Source organism: Elgaria multicarinata, chromosome 8 (genome assembly GCF_023053635.1).
Source record: "Elgaria multicarinata webbii isolate HBS135686 ecotype San Diego chromosome 8, rElgMul1.1.pri, whole genome shotgun sequence".
NCBI lineage: Eukaryota > Metazoa > Chordata > Lepidosauria > Squamata > Anguidae > Elgaria > Elgaria multicarinata.
Window position 1 is genome coordinate 40,458,988 of NC_086178.1, and position 22,225 is coordinate 40,481,212.

Genomic DNA, 22,225 nt, shown 5'->3' on the forward strand with positions numbered 1-22,225 from the left:
GGTTTCCTATGTGGGAAAGTTGCGTACGAGAAATGCAATACCTTAAAGCCAGGGGTATGTATGGGTTGGTAGTTCAAAGGGAGAACATCTGATCTGGTGGTGTTGCATAGCGTTATAACAGGGCTAGAGCAGATTTTGGCTCATCATGTGAGCTATACAAACATGATGATGGCTCCAGAAAAGCAATTGCTGCAGTTATGGTTGAGAAAGCACTTTTATTCCCAGCCCTTGACTTTTGGAGGCTTCCAACCTCCTGAGAAAACTTCCCCGTGGGTTGAAATTTCTCATGCTGTCTCACCCAGAGAGCATGCGGAAGATGTTTATCTCATGAAGGAAGTAGAGAGGTCATCTGCTTTGTTCAAATTCAATGGGATCTTTGCATTCTACCCTAAAACTGTATCACCCAGACGTTTCCCAACCTGATTCCCACCTGATACATTGGACTGCAACTCCTTTGGCCATGATGGTTGGCTTGATGGAAACTGTAGTCCAGGTTGGAGAAGACAGATATAGCCAGTACTTACACATACTATACCTAAGAAAGTGGTCTCTTTTCCCTCCCAGGGGGGAAGCAGCTGGGGGCATTTTTTAAAGAGAAACCTACAGAAGAAAGGGTTAAGAATTCCCCCAACTGGCCCTGGGGTCAGGCCTCCTCACCTGTATTTTGCTGGAGGAGGAGGAGGAGGAAGAGGAAGGTAAGGGAACAACTACAATTCAGTGTCCCTAATAAGAACATACAGGATGCATCTCTATGCCAGTACAAACAGAATCTCGATATTGCTTTAAGGATAAGAATGTCTATTGATTCAGTGCTTGGCTTTTCAGCAAACCTACCTTATATGAAGTCAGACCATTGGTCAATATCATGGCTGAGCCACTTGCATCCCTAGTAGGGACACATGTGGCCCTCAGCTTAATTTCACGTGGCCCTCAGCCTGATTTCAAAAGCCCTCTGCAAGTCATAAATTCAGACCTCTGGCAAAAGCACACTGCCCCTCCCTTTCATGCTGGCTGGGGAGGAAGAGGGAGAGAGAGAAGGGATCTCAGAAAGAGAGAGGAAGTGGGGGTGGCAGAAAGAGAAAAGGCAGTGATGGTAAGAAAGGAAAAGGGGTGGCCCTGGCCACTGTTGGCTCTGACTCCACCCATCATGGACTTCAGCTCCACCTACTCCCAGCCTCCAGCAGAGTACCTGCAAGAGAACGTGGCCCTCAACAGACAGAAGGTTGCCCATAGCTGGCCTAGATTAGGGATGCTGGAGAGAAATCTGCAATGGATTCAGGTGATTTTGGATTTCTATGAATCCGACATGGAGTTTCGGCAGCAGACTGTTGTTGTTTTTCCGAGTCACATGGATTTGCAGAATGGTGTTTTTTTTTACTTTTTGGGAGGATTTGCGGATTTAATAACTAATGCACACAGGTGTTAATGTGCACACGCGCCAATGTTCACACGCGCTAATGCACACTTATGCCAATATGCATTTGCAGATAAACAAAATTCTTATACAAAAGATCCAATTCTGCCAATGGGCAGCCAATAGAAAGAAAGACACATGACAATTCGTGAAACACAGACAGAATGGATTTAACAATATTATCCATACATCCCTAATCTCTATGGAACAGTACTGTTTCTGCTAGTTGACAGTGACTCTTTTAAGTGTGTGTGGGGGGGTGTCTTTCTTTTAAATGAAGATGCTAGAAACTGAAACTGGGACCCTCTCTTCCTGCCAAATGTGTGCTCTCCTACTGAGTTACAGCCCAAGAATGAACTGTGGAATGATATATGGGCAATGGCCGATTCTCCCTTTCATAAGAGGGTTGGCCAGGAAGCTACTGGGACTTGTTCTAGGCTGGCAACTTGTGCTCCTCTCTGAAATCCAGGAACAGCATGGGTGGATTCCCAGCTATCTTTCAAAACCTTTTTATTAAAACAGCACAATCCTTTGCTTACATTACTAGCAAACCCACATGATCCCAAGCGACCTGTCCCACAAGGCTCACTCACAGCTAGTGCGTAGATAGGAAAAATGCCATCTTTAATTGGAAACATGTGCCAGCAAAGTGAAATGATCCAGTCACCTATATGAAACCTGTAAAGAAGCCAAAATGTTTATGCAAGGGGAGCAAATCTTGCATTTGTTCAGGAGTCAACCATTGCTATGAGAAGGGCAGCATTGCTCTCAGTAGTACCATGTTGGAGACAATAACCTCCATCACACCTTGGAAAAAATGCTGGGTACCGTCGCTTCTCTGCGGACACTCAGTTACTTCCTGTTTTCAAACAGGAAGTAATCAAGGTGCACGAGGGTCATTCAGTCCCTCAGTCTCTCATTGTGAACACACTGCTTCTCCCACACACAGCAGGAGAGAGCATATTTCAGCATTTTTCTGTTTTTTCTTGTGGCACAACAAAGACCAGAAGGGGTGGAAGGCGCAAGAGAGGCAGACAATGTCATGTGAGTTACCTCTGAGGAATCCGTGAGTGCCCAGTAACGAACATGCAATAAAACGCTCGTCAGATGGAGCTTTCAGTCTCAAAGTTGGGCAGTTTTCCATGCTCTCTAGAAGTGCCAGTGACATGCAGTGTGTGTGTGTGTGTGTGTGTGGTGTGTGTGTGTGTGTGTGTGTGTGTGAATGCTCACACTGCAATTATTGACAGCAGTCCTGGGTCTTCAAGTTCTATATTTCGTTAGTAAATTGATATGCCATCTTTTGTGCAGGCAGCTCAAGGTGGCCAACATGGGATTAAATCCAATGTTGAACAAGTGAAGTTCTGTTCACACAGTGGAACTTCACTTTTCTCTCCGCCCCCATGAAGCCCCTGGATTCCCCCCCCATCTACTCTGGATCAATCCCCCCCCCCCAGGGCAGATCTGGGGTGTGCAGTGGGAAGGGAAATCCATTTCACCAGTGGTTTCCATTCTGCTGGTAGATGGCCAGTTCTGGATACAACCTGTGGTTCTTCCGTCTCCTGTTTTATCTTCCCAACAACCTTATGAGATAGATCAGGCTGAGAAAACAGTGGCTTACTGAGTGGAGTTTTGAAACTGGGCCTCAATTCTAGTCTAATACTCTCTAACCACTACTCTGTATTGTCTTTCCCTGTCCTAAGGCTGGACATCTTTTTTTAATCTCTCACTTGATTTCCAGTTGCCAAGCTAGCAAAGTGTTATTTCAATATCTTAGCTGGATACATTTAATTCTAATCAAATTAACTCTCACTTGATTTGAGACATTTACAGAGCACTCCTATGGTCCCTGCAGGGCTGGCGCTACCATTAGGCCAACTAGGCAGCCGCCTAGAGCGCAGACCTCAGAGGGGCACAGTACTGAACTTTAAGAGTCAGAGTTTTATACAAATTAGCTGTTTTAAGGAAAAAAAACATAATAAAAGGAAAATATAATAGTTCAGAAACTCTTCTTGAACAGCTGAATCAAAGTTGGCAATTTGGGAGTGGAGGTGGTGCAAGTAGCTTGCCTTGCCTAGGGCGCAAAATAATCTGGCCCTGGCCCTGGCCCTGGATCCTTGCAGACTGTTCCGGGGACCATGGTTTTTTGGGGAGTCCACGCTGCTATGGCCTCGGAAGGGGGCTCCAAACTCTGATCCATCCCCTCCTTCACCACCTTACAGCTACTGCAGAAAGAACCGTGGTTATGGCTTTCCAAGGTTGCAAAAATGGCCTCGGAGGTCCTCGTAAAGTTCTGAAAGGGGGCATTCTGGTGGGTGGGGAGGGGAAGGGAGAGGAGAGGCCCAGCTATGAAGAATCCTATGGCCACTCCAGCCCCAGACTCGGCACTGTGCCTCCTCTAGATGGGCTCAGAGGCTCGTCTAGAAGAAAAAGAAACAACAGGAGGATGAAGAGGCAAAAAACGCCTCCATTGTTTCTCCTGCCCTGCCAACTGCAGGTGGTTGGAACACAAGAATATAGGAAGCTGCCTTATACTGAGTCAAACCATTGACCCATCTAGCCCAGTACTGTCAACCCTGACTGGCAGTGGCTCTCCAGGGTTTCAGGCAGGATTCTTTCCTAGCCCTACCTGAATACTCAGGAGCCTCTGGGTTTGGTAACTTCTGTCTAATTAGGAGTGCACAGCCGTTTGTCCAACAGGATAATCCAAAGGCTTGTCGTTATTTGAGAGCTGTAAGGCTGTAACTCCGAGCATTGCAGTGCAGACAGAGATGCGGGAGCAAATCCTAGGACCGGCCTGCCAGCTGGATAAGCCCTGGTAGCATGATTGCTTCTATGGAAAACGGTGTCAGAAAGATCAGTTACGTGTTATGTTTGCAGTATTTCCAGGGATAACATATGCAGAGATAGTGACCGAAGCACACACAGAGAGAGAGGTCTATAAAGAGATTTTATGAACTACAACTTGTCTGTTGCATTAAAAAAATTGTTATAGATCACTACCATAAAAGCTCATCAGAGCAGACTGCTGTTGTCATTGATAATGACCAGATGCTTGGTTTAAAAACTTCCGTTTCCCCTCCAAATTAACCTTTGCTCCCCAAATCAGCTGCTTCCTGTCTTAAATTGGTTTCCAAAGTGCAGTTTTATTCTTTTGCCAACCTAATTAGTCCCTTGGACACAATGGAAAGCACTCACGTTCCCATAGAATGGATGAAAAGGGCTGCTTGTCGAATCTATTTCTCTAAGATGTGGTTGCAGTACCTGAGAAGCCTTTGCTCCATTCGCTGGCGTACCTAACGCTGCATGATTCAAATCATACACACAGGTACGGCCAGTTTGGGGAGATGCAGGCAGGACAAACAATCATTAGTGCAAGAGAGGGCATCACTGTCACAGCTTGAATATTCTCATCCTCTGGAGTGAGAACTTAATAGGCAGTGCAGCAAAGGGGTGGACAAGTTAATGAAGGCCAGTCCAGATAATTCTTCACTCAATCCTGTCACTCAGCTAAATCCTGTCACTCAGCTAAATCTTCCTCAATGATACCCAGCTCCAGGTTGTAATGATACCCTTACTTGCCTGCCCAGCTGTTGGCTAGTAGTAGACTTTTAATGGCTCTAGCAAGAAGATGACAGTGGCTGGAGAAAGACAATGGCTTTTAAGCCAATGGGAAATAGTTTCATAGGTGCAACAGAGTCTGCATTGGAAATCTCTGCTGTATGGGCATCAAGGCAAAACAAGTCCAATCGAGAACATATTCTGAGCCATCAAACAGTAGGTACTTGGTGCTTCGCACACATTAATTAGTCCACGGTCTCTGAGAAGACTGGCATTATATTCTGCCAATGTCCAGTTGAGGCAACGTTCAGGCCAAAGGTGTCACAGGCAGTAAAGAGTGAGCAACTGTTCCCTTGCAGGGAGTCAGACAGAGCCCCAATGGCCTAGTGAGAGCATAGAGTTTTCTGCTTATGAGTTTCTCTGGAGGCACAAACAGACCAGGCAGAACATATTCATCCAAAAGGAAACCATTGCAGATGAGGAAGAAGAATTCCAGACCATGAAAGATGTTGACACTAGCAAACCTCTCTTGTGTGTGCCACAGCTTATAAAAAGTGGTGTGGCTGCTAAGCTCATTAATAATTCCTCTGCCTCAACCATGGCCTTTGACCTATAGTCAATCAATAAATCAAACCAGGGTGTCTCTACTCTGCCTTCTTGGGCTGACTCTTTGTGGTGAGATACATCCCTAAGGTTCTTGTACTTGTGTACAAGGCTCTAAACAACTTGGGACCAGGATACCTGAGAGAGAGCCTTCTCCCCTATCAACCTGCCTGGTAACTGAGGTCATCCAAGGGCACCCTCCCGGTAGTTTCACATAGACCCATCCTCTGATTGGAGACCACCAGGGGAAGAGGCTTCAGTGTGTTATATAAATATTGTAAATAAATAAATAAATCCCCTCCCCCCACCCCCCGCTCAATTCCTGTAGAAGATTTTGTGGGTAGTCCTACAAAAATCAGCTCAAGGCCAAAATGCAGCTGTTAGATAAGGCATACTGAAGCTTTCGGATGTTACCCCTCTTTTTTTGTCCATAATTAGCTGAGACCTTGACCAGTGATACACTCTCATGGCAGCTGCCTTCTCACAGCTGTATTGGATTCTACATTATGCTTACTAAAAGCTGAAGCCAACTTTGATTTCTAAGCAACGAGGCCTGCTGGTCAGATCAAATCCTCACACAAAATGGCTATCTTTTTCGGGGGTGTTATATGGGGAAATCTCAGAAGTGTTCTAATAAAAATGTCTGCTGAGAAGTTTCAGCTCAGCAGCGTGGAGCTTCTTGGCTATGCCAGATTCATACTCAGTGGTTAAAAGGTGTATTTACACTTACACCCACACCTCTAGTTCACTTAAGGGTAATCACTAAGGATGATTGTGTACAATTAATAATTGAGGGGGGGAGAGAGAGAGAGAGAGGAAGGAGAGACTGGGCATAGGTGGAGATTTGTCTAGCCTTGCTACTCCAGCTGAAAGAAGGTAGGAGCTGGCTGTCACCTGCAGCTAATGAGCCCAAGCCACAAAGGGCAAAAGATAAAACTAATCGAGGATAGAAGGCAGAGGATGGTGGAAGGAGAAGACAGGGAGTCTTATCTGTAAAGCCATGTATCCTGTTTTGAGGCCGGCAAGTGCCCTGATCAAGACTCAGATAGTTCCAGGTGTAAACAAAGAGAGAAGCCAGTCCAGTCCAGTCCAGTCCAAGGTCATACATGGGAATCTAAAGAGCATAGTAGGAGAAGGCTGGGATTAGGTCAAAAGCGGTCCAGAGGTCGATGCACAGAAGTCAGTTGTGCCAAGTGTCAAAATCAGTCCAGGAGGATGGTCCAGGTGGGTCATAAAGGGTCCAGGAGTCAACAAGGTCTAGTTGACAGATTTATAGCTGGTTGTTAATCAGCACAGCTGGATAATTAGGTCAGCATGTTGCTTTAAGGGAGCCCCCATGGTGTGCCCTCTTCTTGCTTCTCTGCTGCTTGCATCTGAGCCTATGCCATTCAGAGGGATGAATCATCTACTGCTCTGCCTCCTGCATTTGGGGGTGTCTATAAACGACACTGGAGGGACCAGGTTGCTTTTCTAATGGTTCCAGGGGAGTGCTGTTGGCTGGAGTCTCCAGCATTCCGCCTGGTTCCAGCTGGGGGTCCTCTGTGCTGGCTCCCCCCCTCTTTTTCCTCATCCAATGAATCCTCCTGCAGGTAAGGCATGACACCATGCAACAGACAGGCAAGTTTTGTTTTGAAAGACTATTGGAACCTAACACTATATATGAGAAAAGTGTCAGCCTCATTGATGAGCAGCTATCTCTTGTTTAGGGTCAAGCTGGAAAAATATTTCACTTTCTCAAAGAGCTGAGAGAGGCTAAACTAATTCAGAACCATTATCTTCAATAGTTTATCATATATATGGTGTCCTACAACTCCCAGCATTCCCTAGCTAGCAGGACCTGCTGGGGAATGCTGGGAGTTGTATTACTTTTTTTCTATTGAAACATGCTTAGGATTGTGCTCTTAGTTCAAGGTGTTCCTAGTTAATTTTCTGAAACTATTGACTTTCACATAGTTTGCATAAACTCATCATAAATCTATCCCTTTTATACAAGATGTTTATTATTTAAGAAAGGTGTTTCATTGCAAGTAGGCAAAAGTGTCTAAATTTAAAAACAAGTGTTCTTCATATTCAGCACATGTGTTTCTGCTGCTAATGATCTGTAGAAATTGAAATACATCTGTACACTTGAATTTGGCAACATGGTGATATTGGATGTAGAAATCATAGATGTAGAAATCATAGGTTTTACATTCATTTCCTTGAATGCCCACCTTGAAAGGTGACAGCTCTGCTTAGTGAGACAGGCTGCCTACAATTCTGGTTGATGGGGAAATGAATATTCTTCTCTCTCTCCCCCCACCCCTCTCTCACACACAGGTTCATTTCAGGCCCCCTAGCAGAAATCCTACACACGAGGAGGTGCTTGCTCATGAAGAGGACTAGACTCTTAAGAAGTCTTTTTCTGCAAGTGGGCACTTCTTTACCTGGCCATTCTCTTTGCTTTTACCCTTAGGCACCAGCATTCTTGGGGGCTGGGGGTGGCTCACCACCCTGCTATGACTCAGATATAGAGCTTTCACTCTCTCTAGGGGGAAGAATCCATCTTTTCCCCTTCTTGGTCAGTCCCAGGGTCTTTTGAATTGTAGGGTGACTATATGAAAAGGAGGACAGGGTTCCTGTATCTGTAACAGTTGCATAGAAAAGGGAATTTCAGCAAGTGTCATTTGTATATATGGAGAAACCTGGTGAAATTCCCTCTTCATCACAACAGTTAAAGCTGCAGGAGCTATACTAGTGACCAGATTTTAAAAAGGGCAGGGCACCTGCAGCTTTAACTGTTATGATGAAGAAGAAATTTCTCCATATATACAAATGACACCTGCAGAAATTCCCTGTTCAATACAACTGTTAAAGATACAGGAGCCCTGTCCTCTTTTTCCTATGGTCACCCTACTGAAATGTCTTGTTCCCTGGCGATGCCTGGCTTTGGAGTCTCCAGATCAACCTTCAAAGAGAATTCCTTGAGGTGGGGGGGGGGGGGAAGGAGGGAAGGCACATTTGCACATGTGATAATACATCAAATTTGGCCCTGAGACTGTTGCAGTGGAGAGAGCAAGGACCAGGGTCAGGCCAGTTTGGAGATTGGGTGGGCTGGAAGTGAGAGAAGCTGGGGACGTGGGCTGGTTCCAGCCACCCTCTTTCCTCTGCCCATCAGACTTGATGAGACTTTAGCTAGTCATCTATCATGATTGAACAGGTTGAAGCATTCCATTGTCACTAAGTGATTTGCCTCTAAAATCATTTGTCTGCACCCCCAGCTTGCTTTAGAGCAAGCTGCAAAAAAGGGAACACTTTGCACTCTGAAGCCAGGCTGGCACTTCAGAAATGCTGAGGATATTTCACATGCCCGGAGTTCTTAGTGGAGCATCCTTCATAATATAGCTGCGTCAACTATGTTGATTTGTGTTTGATTGCATGGGGAGCTGTTGGCGTTTTATATTTCACAATGATTGATGACTTCTTGGTAAGATACAGATGGTACCGTTACGAGATCTCGATCATTTGCATTCTGCATCTCTGGGGCGATGCTGGCTTTTTGTTTGGACGATATCAAAGAACTGGTAACTGTCCCATACAATCTGGCAAAGCTGATCAGGAAAAGAGGCAGGCAGTTGTATACGGGTGGAACATAGTTATAGATAATTCTGTAAGCAAACTAAATCAAAACAGGACTGCAAAGTAGGATTGTACGGATCTTGTAAAATCTGTTTTGTCTACATTTTGAGGATTGTCAGGTGCCTTTCATTCTATCGTCTACTCATTGATGGGATCAGATTTTTTTTCCAGTTTCCTGAATGTGTAAAAAGTTTGTATTTGCACAAATTTACACATGCAAAAAACATGTAAATTCCCCCCAAAATGTGCATTGTCATGCTCTAGCCTATGGGGGAAATGAGCATTTTTGGCTGGTTGCGGTTTTTTTTTTTAAACATATTTTTCTATGACTAATAGCTTCATCCTCGAATTACCCCCTACAGCGTAATGCTGTCGTTGTTGTTGCTAGCTAAATCACACCCCAGGTGGCAGCGCTCCTACGATCCTTTGCATACCAGGAAAGGGGTTAAGGGGGAGAAATGTAAAAAATCATAACCAAATCAACGGATGACCCAATCCAATTCAAATTTGGTATGCTTAAAGCTCTCCTTAATATTTATTACTGTGCCAATTTTGATGTCTTTATCTTTAAAGCTTACGCAGATGTAAGCATTTGTTTAATTTTTCTTCAAATCCTGCTCCTGCACCCCAGTGGCTGCTCGGTAAACAACAAATCATTCACTCCAAAAGTAGTACCAAAATAGGTTGGGTCTTTTAGCTTTATAGTACAATTAAAGAAGGATGCATAGGAGTACTTCACAGTCAAAGCAGATTATAAACTGGAAAACTTCAGAGTCCTTTGCACGCAATTCGCAATGATTTCACAGTATAACCCTGGTGTGATGAAGCCTTAAATTTGTGTGAAATTCCAGAAAGTGAAAGAAACGTTCTGCAGGTCTGCAGAATCCATGTGATTCAGGAAAAGCCACTTCGCTGAAGAATCAGTGAATCAGATTCATAGAAATCTGAACTCATTTGATTCTGTTGTGGATTTCTCCGACATCTGTAGTACAAGGTTACCTGTTCTGCAAGTATACTGAGATGGGAGTCAAGCTCATTGTGGAAAATGCTCCCGTTCCATCCATGGCATGGACTCCATATTGGCGAAGCCTGGCAATTAAGGATATAGGAAGCTGCCTTATATCAATCATTGGTCCATCTAACCCAGTACTGTTTGCACTGACTGGCAGGAGCTCACCAGGGTTTCAGACAAGGTTTTTCTCCTAGTCCTACCTGGAGATATCTGGGACCCTTTGCTTGCAGCACCTGTGCTCTACCACTAAGCTTCCTGCTAATTTGGTAGCAATGAAGTGCCAAATGGTATCAACTATTTCCTTGGAGCAACATTATGTAAACTTCTCGGTGCACATTGGAATCAGTGAGCTGCCCCTGCTAATGTGGGATGTAACTTAAAGACGCTGTTTGCCAAGTCGTTGTTTTAGCAATCCATTTCCTTCTCTGTGTATTTGCTTTAAGGGGTACACAATTTTAACGAGATCACAGAGCCTTTAGCTTCTTGAATTTATCCTACAGAAACACGAGCTGCAATTATTTTCTGCACCATGAAATATTTATGGCTAGCTAATTAATTTACTTGCTTTTAGAGCCCTTTTCTGAGATCTCCGTCAGACACACTAAATGTTTGCGGCATGAAATGTTTGTTGGTTCCAAACTTGGAGATTAGTTTTCCCCTCCTGGACATAAAAATGATTTGGTGGCGGTTAGGACCATTATCCAAGTAAAATCTGAATTTTAAACTGTTTTTCGTGGTTGTGCTTCCTTGAGCTTCTCCAGAATGAATACCAGCAATGTACCGTTTTAGTCTTCAAAGGTTGATCATGAAGAAGACAAAAGCTCTAGTGTAGATATAAGGCAGAAGAAGCACACTGTCTTCATGGATGATAATGCACATATTTTGTAAACCTTCCCCACTCCTTTTAACAGGAGTTATATGCCCATATAGGGAAAATATCCTATTCGGATTGACCCTCAGGTCCCTTTATCTGTATATTAAAAAGTCAGTTCTCAGCATTTCACTCCACTCTTGGAACATTCTGTCACACTCTTGTGTGACCAAGAGACAGGACCCAAGGAGCAGGTTTGAATCCAAGTAGAACTGAGAGGGAAAATATCCCCTGCCCAGGGTGCCCCTTTTAGCTTTCTCCCATATAACTGAAGTGTGGTGCAATGCTTTTGTGCCGTGGGCACTGCTTTTTTCTTTCCTTTTCTCTTTCCTTTTCTCTTTTTACTGTTGAAGGCTGCATTCCCTCCAGGGTAATGAGTGGGTGGCACTGAAACCAGTGGTGGGCAGGAGCAGAGCCGGAAGGCTTTTCTCATTTTCTTTCCACCACCCTCCTCTCTCTCCCCCCCTCTGCCTTCCCACCCAGTGGGCTGCCTGGGAAGGGACTGATTCTTCTTGCCAGAGGTCTGAAGACTCATTTCAATGCAGCTCTCATTGAAATTAGGCTGAAGGTAGCAGGAAATTAGGTCGAGGGGTGCAGGCTACCACCCGTCCCCCTGTGCAATTGGGGAAAGCAAAGGGCTGTCCTTTGGGACAATGCTGTGGAGGGGGACCAGAACCAGCCAGAACTCTAAAGGAGCTCTCAAAGGTGCTTCACTCCTTTTGAGTTCTGACTGGAACCCCGAGTGGACATCGGAGACACCAGCCTCCACTGGTGGGGACAAAGCCTTCCCCTCACCTCTTACTCCAGATCAGGGGTGTGGAAGCTCTTTCAGCTTGAGGGCTGAGTTTGATTTTGGAGAATGCTCCAGTGGTGGGCGGAGCCAAAGGGGTGGATCCAAAAAACACCATCTTATTTTAGCTTAAAGCCCTTACTGCTAGTAATTAAGCCTCAGGAGAGTCATCTCAACCTTTCAGAATGGCAAGGAACTGTGGAAAAGTCAGGAAACCACCAAGCAATTGGGAGGAAGGGGTGGGGCCAGGGGAAGGGGCGGGGCCATCTGGGGACCCCAGGAGGGCTGGATTCGGCCCATAGGCCTGAGATTCAACACCACTGCTCTAAATGACTTGTCATTCCTCGTCGACTTCCTGCAGGGATTTACAATCTGTGTGCACAGAGCATACAGATATTGCCTCCTCAGCCCACCCAGGACTATGGCAACGTACAAGACCCCTCTCCGCGCATACCTCACCCATCCTAATGACTAGCATTTTTGCCAGCATTTTAATAAATTTTAATAAACCACAGCTTTACCAAAGTGGGGGAATGAGAAAGCCCTCCCAATGAAAGTGTTGCTTTTCGTATATTGGCCATGCAGTGTAGGCGTTTGCTTGCTTTACAGATGAAGTTTCTGTGCTTTTGGGGAGTGATGTAAGGCTTTAGCTGATGCCAACTGGCATCTTTGTCTCTTTGCAAAAGTCCATGCTGTGTCACTATTACACAAAATACAGTCCCAGTCTGTCAAAATATCATCTTCACTCTTCTCTGAAACTGACTCCCTGACTTCTGCAATTAGTTAAAAGCAGGAGCGGGTTGAAAATGTTGCTTGTTTTGACAGCATCTCAGATCCCCGAAGGCAAAGATGCCTGTTTATTCTTATAGCCCCGTCTAACTGCAATACACACACACACACACACACAGAGAGAGAGAGAGAGAGAGAGAGAGAGAGAGAGAGAGAGAGAGAGAGACTTTTTAACTGTGCATATTTATTGTTTTATATGGTATGTTTTTATCTGTACGCCACTCTGAGATCTTAATGATATAGGGCGGGATATAAATGTTTTAAATAAATAGTGATCAGAATTTTAACAGTGCAGATTTTTCTGAATGATGGGTGTCAGCTGCGTGGCTAAAAGTGCTGTGTTAGTTTCCATTTCCGTAGAAACGTTCCATTTTAGAAGCGCTGTTATTTTAGGCCCTCTGATCTAAATGGTGGTGATGACAACATTTGGATTAAAAGCTGCATCATACGTGAAAACAAAAATAAAACTGGAGGTGGTGGTGGTGGGGAGAGAGAAACCCTATAACAATAGTCCAGCTCTGTAATTTATGTATACAATAAAGTGAAACAAATTGAAGAACCAGATATACATTTCGCTCTGTTTTCTTCTTTTCTTTTGAACTGGAATCTCTTTTCACTTGTACATGTAGAGTTTTAATTTGTACATTTAGATTCTTAATGGGCATGCATACAGTAAGTGTGAGCTTATGGTATACAAGCCCATTATCTTTAACTATGGGGCAATATGGAAATGTAATAAATAGATTAAAAATGGGGTAATATCGAAATGTAATATATATTTTTTTAAAAAAATAAAAAAAAAATCTGCCAGAGTGGCAGATCCCAGTGGGTCAGATCTGGCTTCAATATTCTCTTTCATTTTCCAGGATTTGCACTTAAACTCTGCTAGGTAGGCATTTAATATATTAGTAAACCAAACATCCCAGACCGGGTGTGGCTTCCTATTGTATATGTTAATAGCAATCTCAATTGCTCAGTTGTTTGTCCTTAAGGGCACAATCCTATGAATGTTTAGACAGGGGGGTGGAATCCTATAACTGGCTCGGGAATGCTGAGAGTTGGACTTCTTTCTGTCTAAACATTTCATTTTATTTCATTTATACTTTTCTATACTGCCCAATAGCTAAAACTCTCTGGGAGATTTACAAAGGTTTAAATCCTTAAAAATACAGTATTATGCATATTATAATAATAGTTTAGCTACAAACATATAACCAGAGTAGTAACACATACACACACATGTATCCAAACGATACCCCATGACCTGATTAACCTGTCATATGTTGCCAAATGTCAGCGAGTAGAGGAAGGTCTTAACCTGGTGTTGAAAAAGTGGCAATGTTGGCACCAGGCGGACCTCTCTGGGGAGTTCATTCCATAACTGAGTTCATTCCCTTGTTGCCATCCTCCAAGCGTCCCTTAGAGTCAGAGGATGCACCTGGAGGAAGGACTTAGATAATGAGTGCAGGTAGGTTCATGGCCAGGACATGCATAGGATTGTGCCCTTAGTACCAAAATGGCATCCTCCAAGAAGGAGGACTTGGCAGACTCAGGAAAATTGCAAAATTTGTAGAAGTACAACAAATTTGTAGGGTAGAGCCCCCAAAATAGCCAAAAGAGGTCTGAGCATGCTCATTGAGCATGGAATTCTGACTGATAGTTGGGGAACTGAAAGGCATTTTACTTACATTCATGAAAATATTACTCTTTAAGTACAGGTTGATATGAAGAATGGAGGGGGGGGGCTAAAAGGGATGGAATGGGGCAAGTGGATGCAGGATGGTGAGAGTATTTACTGTTTGTGCTGCATTTTCCCAGCCCTCAACCTATCACATGCCAGTGATGTGTCCGAATAGTGACCGGTGCACAAGACAGACATGACAACTGTTGTTCTTATTGAATCCCTCTGGTTCAAAAGTTGAAATGTGCAATTTTAATTTCTTTTTAATAATTGCATAAAAGCCTCAGTGAAGGAGGAAGGGGAGAAGCAGGCATGATTGCTTAGCTGCAGTTCTCATTGGGCTAGGAAAATAAGGGAAATCAAGGTGTACCCAAACATCTCTCTAGGTGCAGCCCAGTTATCTCACAGTAATCCAGTATATGCAGATGGAAGATACACATCTGATATAACAGCACAGAGTGGAGTAGACCAGGGCTGCCCCTCCCATGAAACAGGGTGAAGCCCCTGCCTCAGGCAGGGGAGTAGGAGGAGGCGTGACTTATGCACTCCCCACCACCACCCAGGAGGCCCCCTGGAGGTACTGTTGAGTGGGTGCTGCTAGAGAAGTGGGTTGCTCTCCCCCTACAACATTTATGCCAGCGAAAGGGTGGAGCTGATGGGTTCTCTGGAGCTGCTGCCCAGAGGGCAGATGAATGTGCAATCTTTCTGAAGAGCCACATTGGACATAAAAAGTGGCAACACAGCTCAGGCAGGCCCAAAAGCCTAGCTTTGAAGGTTCCTTCATTAAAGTCAGGCATTGTGGGTGGGGTGTCCCTGGAGATTGCCTGTACCATGTCCCACGTCATTCACATTTTATGGTTGACATTGCTCTTTAGACAGCAATGGCAGTGGCAGCAATAGGGAAATAATTGGGAGACATAGCAGGGGTGAGGTGCAGCGGGAGGGTGGGGTGAAGGGGAGAGTGCAGAGGAGGTGTGCTGTGTGATCTCCCCACTTCAGGCAGCAGGAAAGCTTGCACCAGCCCTAGAGTAGACAATCAGACACATACCTTCTGTAAATAATGGAAAGCTCTATGACACCAAACAGGAATGAGTTCACCTTTAGAGGAGACATGGCCTGAGGCACAGAGAACTGGCCTGTGTCACTGGTCTATGTCACACAAGAGAATCCATGACCAATTTAGAACAGCACTCTTGACCTTTCTGCTTCCTGGCCCTTTAGCCACAAGACGATTTGTCTTGCTATTATGTCAGTCCAGTTGCACAATAACTTCTCTCTCATCCCCACCCTTGTTTATTTTACCTTTGTGTTTTCCTGGGAGTATCCCATCAACCACATACCACCCAGAATGAACTACTGTGCAATTGTTCCTCACGAGCTTTCTAATTTAAGCCTAAAGTTTTCCTGCCTGGAGTCTGGGCAAAAGAGAACACTTACATCTGCTTTGTGTCATTAGATTGCAGTTTTGCTGTAAACTAGGTGAGCCAATGCTAATTTTCTAGTCTCACAAGTGATATTATGAAGGAGATCAGGATAATAGTGAGAGTTCAGGAGGAGATGTGCAATTGTTCAGAGTTCTTTATATATGTCAAGGCTAATGTGAGTTGAACAGTTAATGTGCATAATAATCAGCCATTGTGCACATTCACTGCATTTCATGGATAATGTGCATATAATCTCTTAGTGAAGAGGGAATTGTGCACATTATCTAGCCATTGTGTATAATCCCCAGCAGGCCTTGGGGAAAGTGCATATATGAACTGTATTTTGCACATCTTCTGGCCATTTATTTATTTATTTTATTACATTTATATACCGCCCCACAGCCAAAGCTCTCTGGGCGGTTCACAATAGCTATTATGCACATTCTATAATATATGTCCCCTCTTCAAGAACAGATAGTATGCACAGTTCTCCACGAAGCATGGTAAATATGCACAATGCCTGGTTGTTATTCACATTACTCATTCAACTCATCTTAGGCCCCATATATAAGAACATGAGAAGTGCCATGCTGGATCAAACCGAGGGTCCATCTAGATCTACTGTTGGCCAGGTACCAACAAAGCAGGACACAAAACAGCATCCTCCCACCCATGTTCCCCAGCAACTGGTGCATACAGACTTACTGCCTTCAATGCTGGCGGTAGCATATAGCCATCAGAGTTAGTAGCCATTGATAGCCTTCATCTCCAAGAATTTATCCAACTCCCTTTTAAAGCCATCCAAATTGGAGGCCATCGCTACATCTTGTGGCAGTGAAGTCCATTTCCTTGCCTAATTACTTCAAAGGCAAGACTATTACTTAGTGGCCAATGATGAACTAATACTGCAATATTATTAAGAGCTCCTCTGCCCTAACCCCAGTATTTACATGTGACTTATATTGGACGAGGTTTGCACATTGTTATGATGCAATTCAGTAACCCATGAAATCTAAAACTAACCCACTCCCTGTGTTAGGAGATAGAGAGGAGGAGCAACAAAGGAATGCTTTAACTCTGGCAATCCTGCATCAACAGGGGTTTGGATAAAATGACTTCCGGGGGCCTTCCAAATAGGGTGGTCATGTGTCTTGCTTTACACAGGGCATTCCTCTATTTGAAAGGCTTGAAAGGCAAAGCAGCTGTGGTCTATGAAGACAATATTACCCTGACCTGACTTCCTGTCCGGGAATTGAATCACATTGAGTGTGTGTACCTGAGTCTGAAGACCATGGATAGACTGGGGATTCTGTTAGTGTACTGGCCACCCCGCAATCTATCAGACTCTCTGGCTGAGCTCACAGAACTGGTCTTGGAGTTGGAGATGCCCAGGCTTTTGATCCTGGGCAACCACAACATCCCATTCAGGGCCAGTTTGTCAGGTTCAACTCGGGAGTTCATGGCATCCATGACAAACATGGGCCTATCCCAACTGGTCTCTGGACCCACACATTCAGCAGGTCACACCCTTGATGCTGTTTTCAGTTCCGAACAGGTGGAGCTGAGGGCAGAGGTGATAAATACCTCTGCGTTGTCACGGACAGATCATTTTCTGGTCAGAATTAGTATCACGGCTACCATACGCCCCTGCAGGGATGGAGGACCTATTAGGATGGTCTGCCCTTGAAGGTTAATGGATCCTCTTGGATTGCAGAAAGGCTTAGAGAGTTCTATGGCTGGTATCATCGATGATCTTGTAGAAGCCCTGGTCAATAGATGGAATCAAGAGCTAACTAGGGCTATCAATACAATGTCCCCAAACATCCTCTCCGACCCACTCCCAACCGGCTACCTTGGTATACAGAAGTTCTCAGAGAGTTGAAGCAGGAAGGAGGATGACCGGAGTGCCAATGGCGGAAAACTTCCTTGACTGACCACCCACAGATTGAATTGGTACTTTGTTTTTTTAAAAATAATCACTTTTAATATGGTGTTTTATTCCTTTTATCCTTGTATCATTTTATCTTTTATTGTTTGCCACTCCAGAATCTGTTTAGTATATAAACAGCAGTATATAAATGCTGTAAATAAATAAAATAAAATAAATAAAATACACTTCCATCACTGAACAAATATAGATATCTTCCCAAGAGTATAGTGTTAGTAGACAAAACACTGCAGAAGGCCAGCTCCACTTCAAAAAGTGGCTTTGTTAAAAAGAAAATCATTCTCCACTGAGTCCATTGACCTAAATATTATCCTCACCAGAGGTGAGCAGAAGGTAGATATGGATCTACTGGTAGATCTCTATGTGATTTGCAATAGAACAGCAAGGATTTCTGACTCTGGACTGTATAACAATAGTAGCAACACAATTACTTCCCCCTCTCCAAGGTTACTGCTGAAATGAAGAATTTTTTTAAAAAAATAACCAGGAGTAGAAAGACTGTGAGGTCTGTTCAGTTCAGTACGCAGAACCAATTCTTAATTTCAGAACTCCTTAATTCTAAATGGCCGTGTTCAGAAGACACCTTAAACCACCATGTTTAAGGTGTCTTCTGAACAGGGCCAACGTTTGTCCATGGTTCGTTGGTTGGTTAATTCTGGGTTGTTTAGTCCTTAAATAACACAGAGGTTTGAGATTCAGTTGTCATAAAACAACCTAGGATAAGGGAATTCCTGGTTTGTTAATTGAAAGCATACTTTCCTGTGTTTGCACATCATGAAACAACCCAGGAAAGGGTTGTTCTTGGGTTGATAATGGAAAGTGGAAGCAGGCAGGAGGGAACTAGTTCACTCACTTGCTCCCATGCGTTCACAAACAACTCATGCCTAACAAACCATGGGTTGTCTGATTGTGTGAACTGGGACAATGTAGGAGATCCCAATGTCATGTCTAAATTGTCTCTTTGTTACTTACACCAATTGCACCTGCTGTGGCAGCTCTTTCTGTGCCCACATGATGCAAGTGTTATCTCCATCTTTCTCCATTGAATAATCTCTGGGACACCTATGAATTTATGAAACATCGATGCCTCCAAATATATCCATCTAAATGATGTTTCTTCCTCCCATTCAGCAAACAGGTTAGGAAACATCCAGGAAAAACAACAACCTTCTGCCTCAGGGTTTTTAAACTGCTACAACACCATTGCTTTCCCAGAGATCTTCCCAAGATTGGGACAGTTTGTGTCCCTCACTGAAGTGATGCTGTGTACTAAATTTCACGTTGGTAGGACAAATCAACCCAATTTCATAAGGGATAGAATTTAAATGATTTTCACAGAAAATGCCTCGTGCTGTAACTATCGAATGGCTCCCATCGCTCTATAATGAGGGATTTTCTGCTTGTTCTGAAAGGGTCATTCTATGAGAGCTTCTGTGGGCTGGAAGACAAGGCATTCCTTCATGCTACACTGAATGCTTTCACTATTCTCAAGTCTAGTTGTTGGGTTTCTTTTAATGAATGCCAAGGCTAACTGTAGACTCAATATATTATTAAAGAAACACACCCATGGCACGTGATGTTCTCTTCTGCTGGAACTCAGAAGGAGGCTGGGACAAGTATGGCTAAAGTAATAGAGTTGAATTCACTGGGTGACCCAGGTTTGGTTCTGTGGGATGTTAAGGATTGCTGTGGGCTCAAAACTTTGCCAAGCCGGTCAGATGTACCCATTTATTGCTTAGCTCCATGGATCACTTATTGGCTGGAATGAGAACTTCATGGCTCCTTTTCTGGCAATAAAATATCAAAGGGTGTGTGTGTGTGTCAAAAATTAAAATTAAATCCCACAACAGGAACAGATAGTTTGTTGTAATTGACTTTCTCATTGTTTCCAGTAAGCATGTGCTTCTGCAGCCAGCACAATTTGGAGGGAAAGGAAAAGAATAATCTTCTAGTGGGCTTTCTTACGAAACATTGCTGTGGATTTTGCAGCTGCGCCCGAGTGGCAGCGCTTTTAATTTAATCTGTGCTTCAAAGAATGACAGTGCGAGAAATGACCACTTACATCATGGGAGCTTCTCAAGAAGATCCCAGTTGGTGGCTCAAATGACATAGATAAATAACCATTGGGTTGGATCCAGACTTTGTCATGCTTGGAGAAGACCCATTGATTTCAGTGGGAGTGCTCTAAGCATGACTATGCCTCGAGCCAACGTATTGTTTGGTAGGATGCACTCTTCTTGCAAGGTTATATCAGCTCAGATATCACATTGGGGTAGAAGTGTTGCTCTTCAAAACATCAAAATCATGTCTTGGTGTGGCATACTGGTAATTCTGGGTGCCACTTGAATAAGGACTTCCACTCCTCAGAGAAGGGGCAGAGTCTGATAGGGATGACCCAGGGTTCTGGGCTTCAGTTGGTCCCAGACATTGTTGGAACAAGTTGCTCACTAGGACTTCACACTGCCACATTGTGCTCAACATCAGCACCAGGACAGGAAAATCAGGATTCAGTGGGCTCCATCATCAAGTCTAGTTCTTCATCATTTCATTCTGCAGGGGTGCTGTTCTTGTTCCCCCAATTCCTGGGCTACTGTATTGCATAAAATACACCCACTCTTTGTGTATGTGAAGATGTTTTCCCAGATTACAACGGTTGTAAGAACTTTTGAGTAAAGAGGAAAATATTTAGCCCAAGCACATGGCTGAATACAGGAAGTGTTAAGGGTTTTTTTTTTTTAAAAAAAATTAACCTGTTTTTAATTTTACTGTAGGTTTAATTCTATTTTAACTTTTGTAATTTATATTTATATGTTTTAAATGTACATGTTTTAATCTTGTAAACTGCCTTGAGTCCCAGTACTGGGAATAAGGCGAAATATAATATTAATAACGGGAGCAATGGCCACTGGTATTTTTTCTTAATTAGTCATGTATGTATTTCTGGAAGAGCAAAGTCAGAGAGTTGTACCTTCACTGAAATAGTGAAAATGGTCACTGCTACAAATTCTATCAGAATTAGCCCAAAGCACCATATGTGTACACAATCACTTACAGAAAGCAATACCATAGACCAGTGTTTAATCAGCTGTGGATGTGCTTTGTGGATCCCCCACCGCCGCCGGATCGCTGCCGCCAATGAATCGCCGCTGCTTCCCCCACCCCTAACTCACATGGCTCACATGCAGAGCCATGTGGAGCACGTCCTTCCGCTCCTCCCCACCCACAATGGCCGGCTTCCCGCCAGAGCCGTTAGCTGGGCACTTGCCGGTTTTCTTTTAGAACTGCCTGTCTTTTCCTGGGACTGCACATTTTGTGTCTGCACATATTTTTTTAAAAGCCCTGAAATAAATACGTATGAGGCCTCCACTTTTGTGATGTGAGACCTGCGTTCTTCTCGAAATGTGAAGGATTTACCTGTTAAAGATACCTCTTTTATCCTCTATATCAAAAGGTCCCTTCCCATTATTAAACATCAGATGATCTTAGTAAAAACATGAATCGCCAATGTAACTTTTTAAAAAAATGCTTTTATTATTTCAAACATCATAGATATACACACCACAAAGTCATTACATAAAATACACATAGAAATACAATAAAAAACATCTAAGGTTAAGGTGTACTTGAAGATATTTTTTTACATTCAGCTGTTCATGCTTTTCATCAAGTGCACTCTAGTCCATGAAAATTTAGACCACAATAGAAGTCTTTAAGGTGCTGCAACAGTTTTTCTTGTTTTTCTTGAACAGATGGACATGACTACCTCTCTGGAAGTAGTTTTCTTTGTGATCTCAGCTTTTTAATTACCTTTAACTTCCTTTCAGCTTTTGAAAACATTGTGCTTTTTTCAGATAGTGAGAATCAAAGAGTTGTTGAAGTAAATTAAATATTTGAGCTCTAAAAATGGGAGACAGTTCCAACATTTGCAGATTTCTAGACTGGCGAAGTGAATCTTTCAAGTGCCCCTAGCAACGGCCCTTTTCAATTCAATGGAACTACTTTGTGTAGCAAAGTGGTTTGATTTGTTTTCTCTAGCTGTTACGTTTTATTTTGCTGGAGTAATACTGATTTCCCCACCCCCACTCATTCTTGTTTTTGCAATCGTAGATAAGTAAGCATTTGGCATGTTGCGTTGGGGACATTTAGTCATTATTATTATTATTATTATTATTTATTTATATAGCACCATCAATGTACATGGTGCTGTACAGAGTAAAACAGTAAATAGCAAGACCCTGCCGCATAGGCTTACATTCTAATAAAATCATAATAAAACAATAAGGGGGGGAAGAGAATGCACCAAACAGGCACAGGGTAGGGTAAAACTAGCAGTATAAAGTCAGAACAAAATCAAGTTTAAAAAGCTTTAGGAAAAAGAAAAGTTTTTAGCTGAGCTTTAAAAGCTGCGATTGAACTTGTAGTTCTCAAATGTTCTGGAAGAGCGTTCCAGGCGTAAGGGGCAGCAGAAGAAAATGGATGAAGCCGAGCAAGGGAAGTAGAGACCCTTGGGCAGGTGA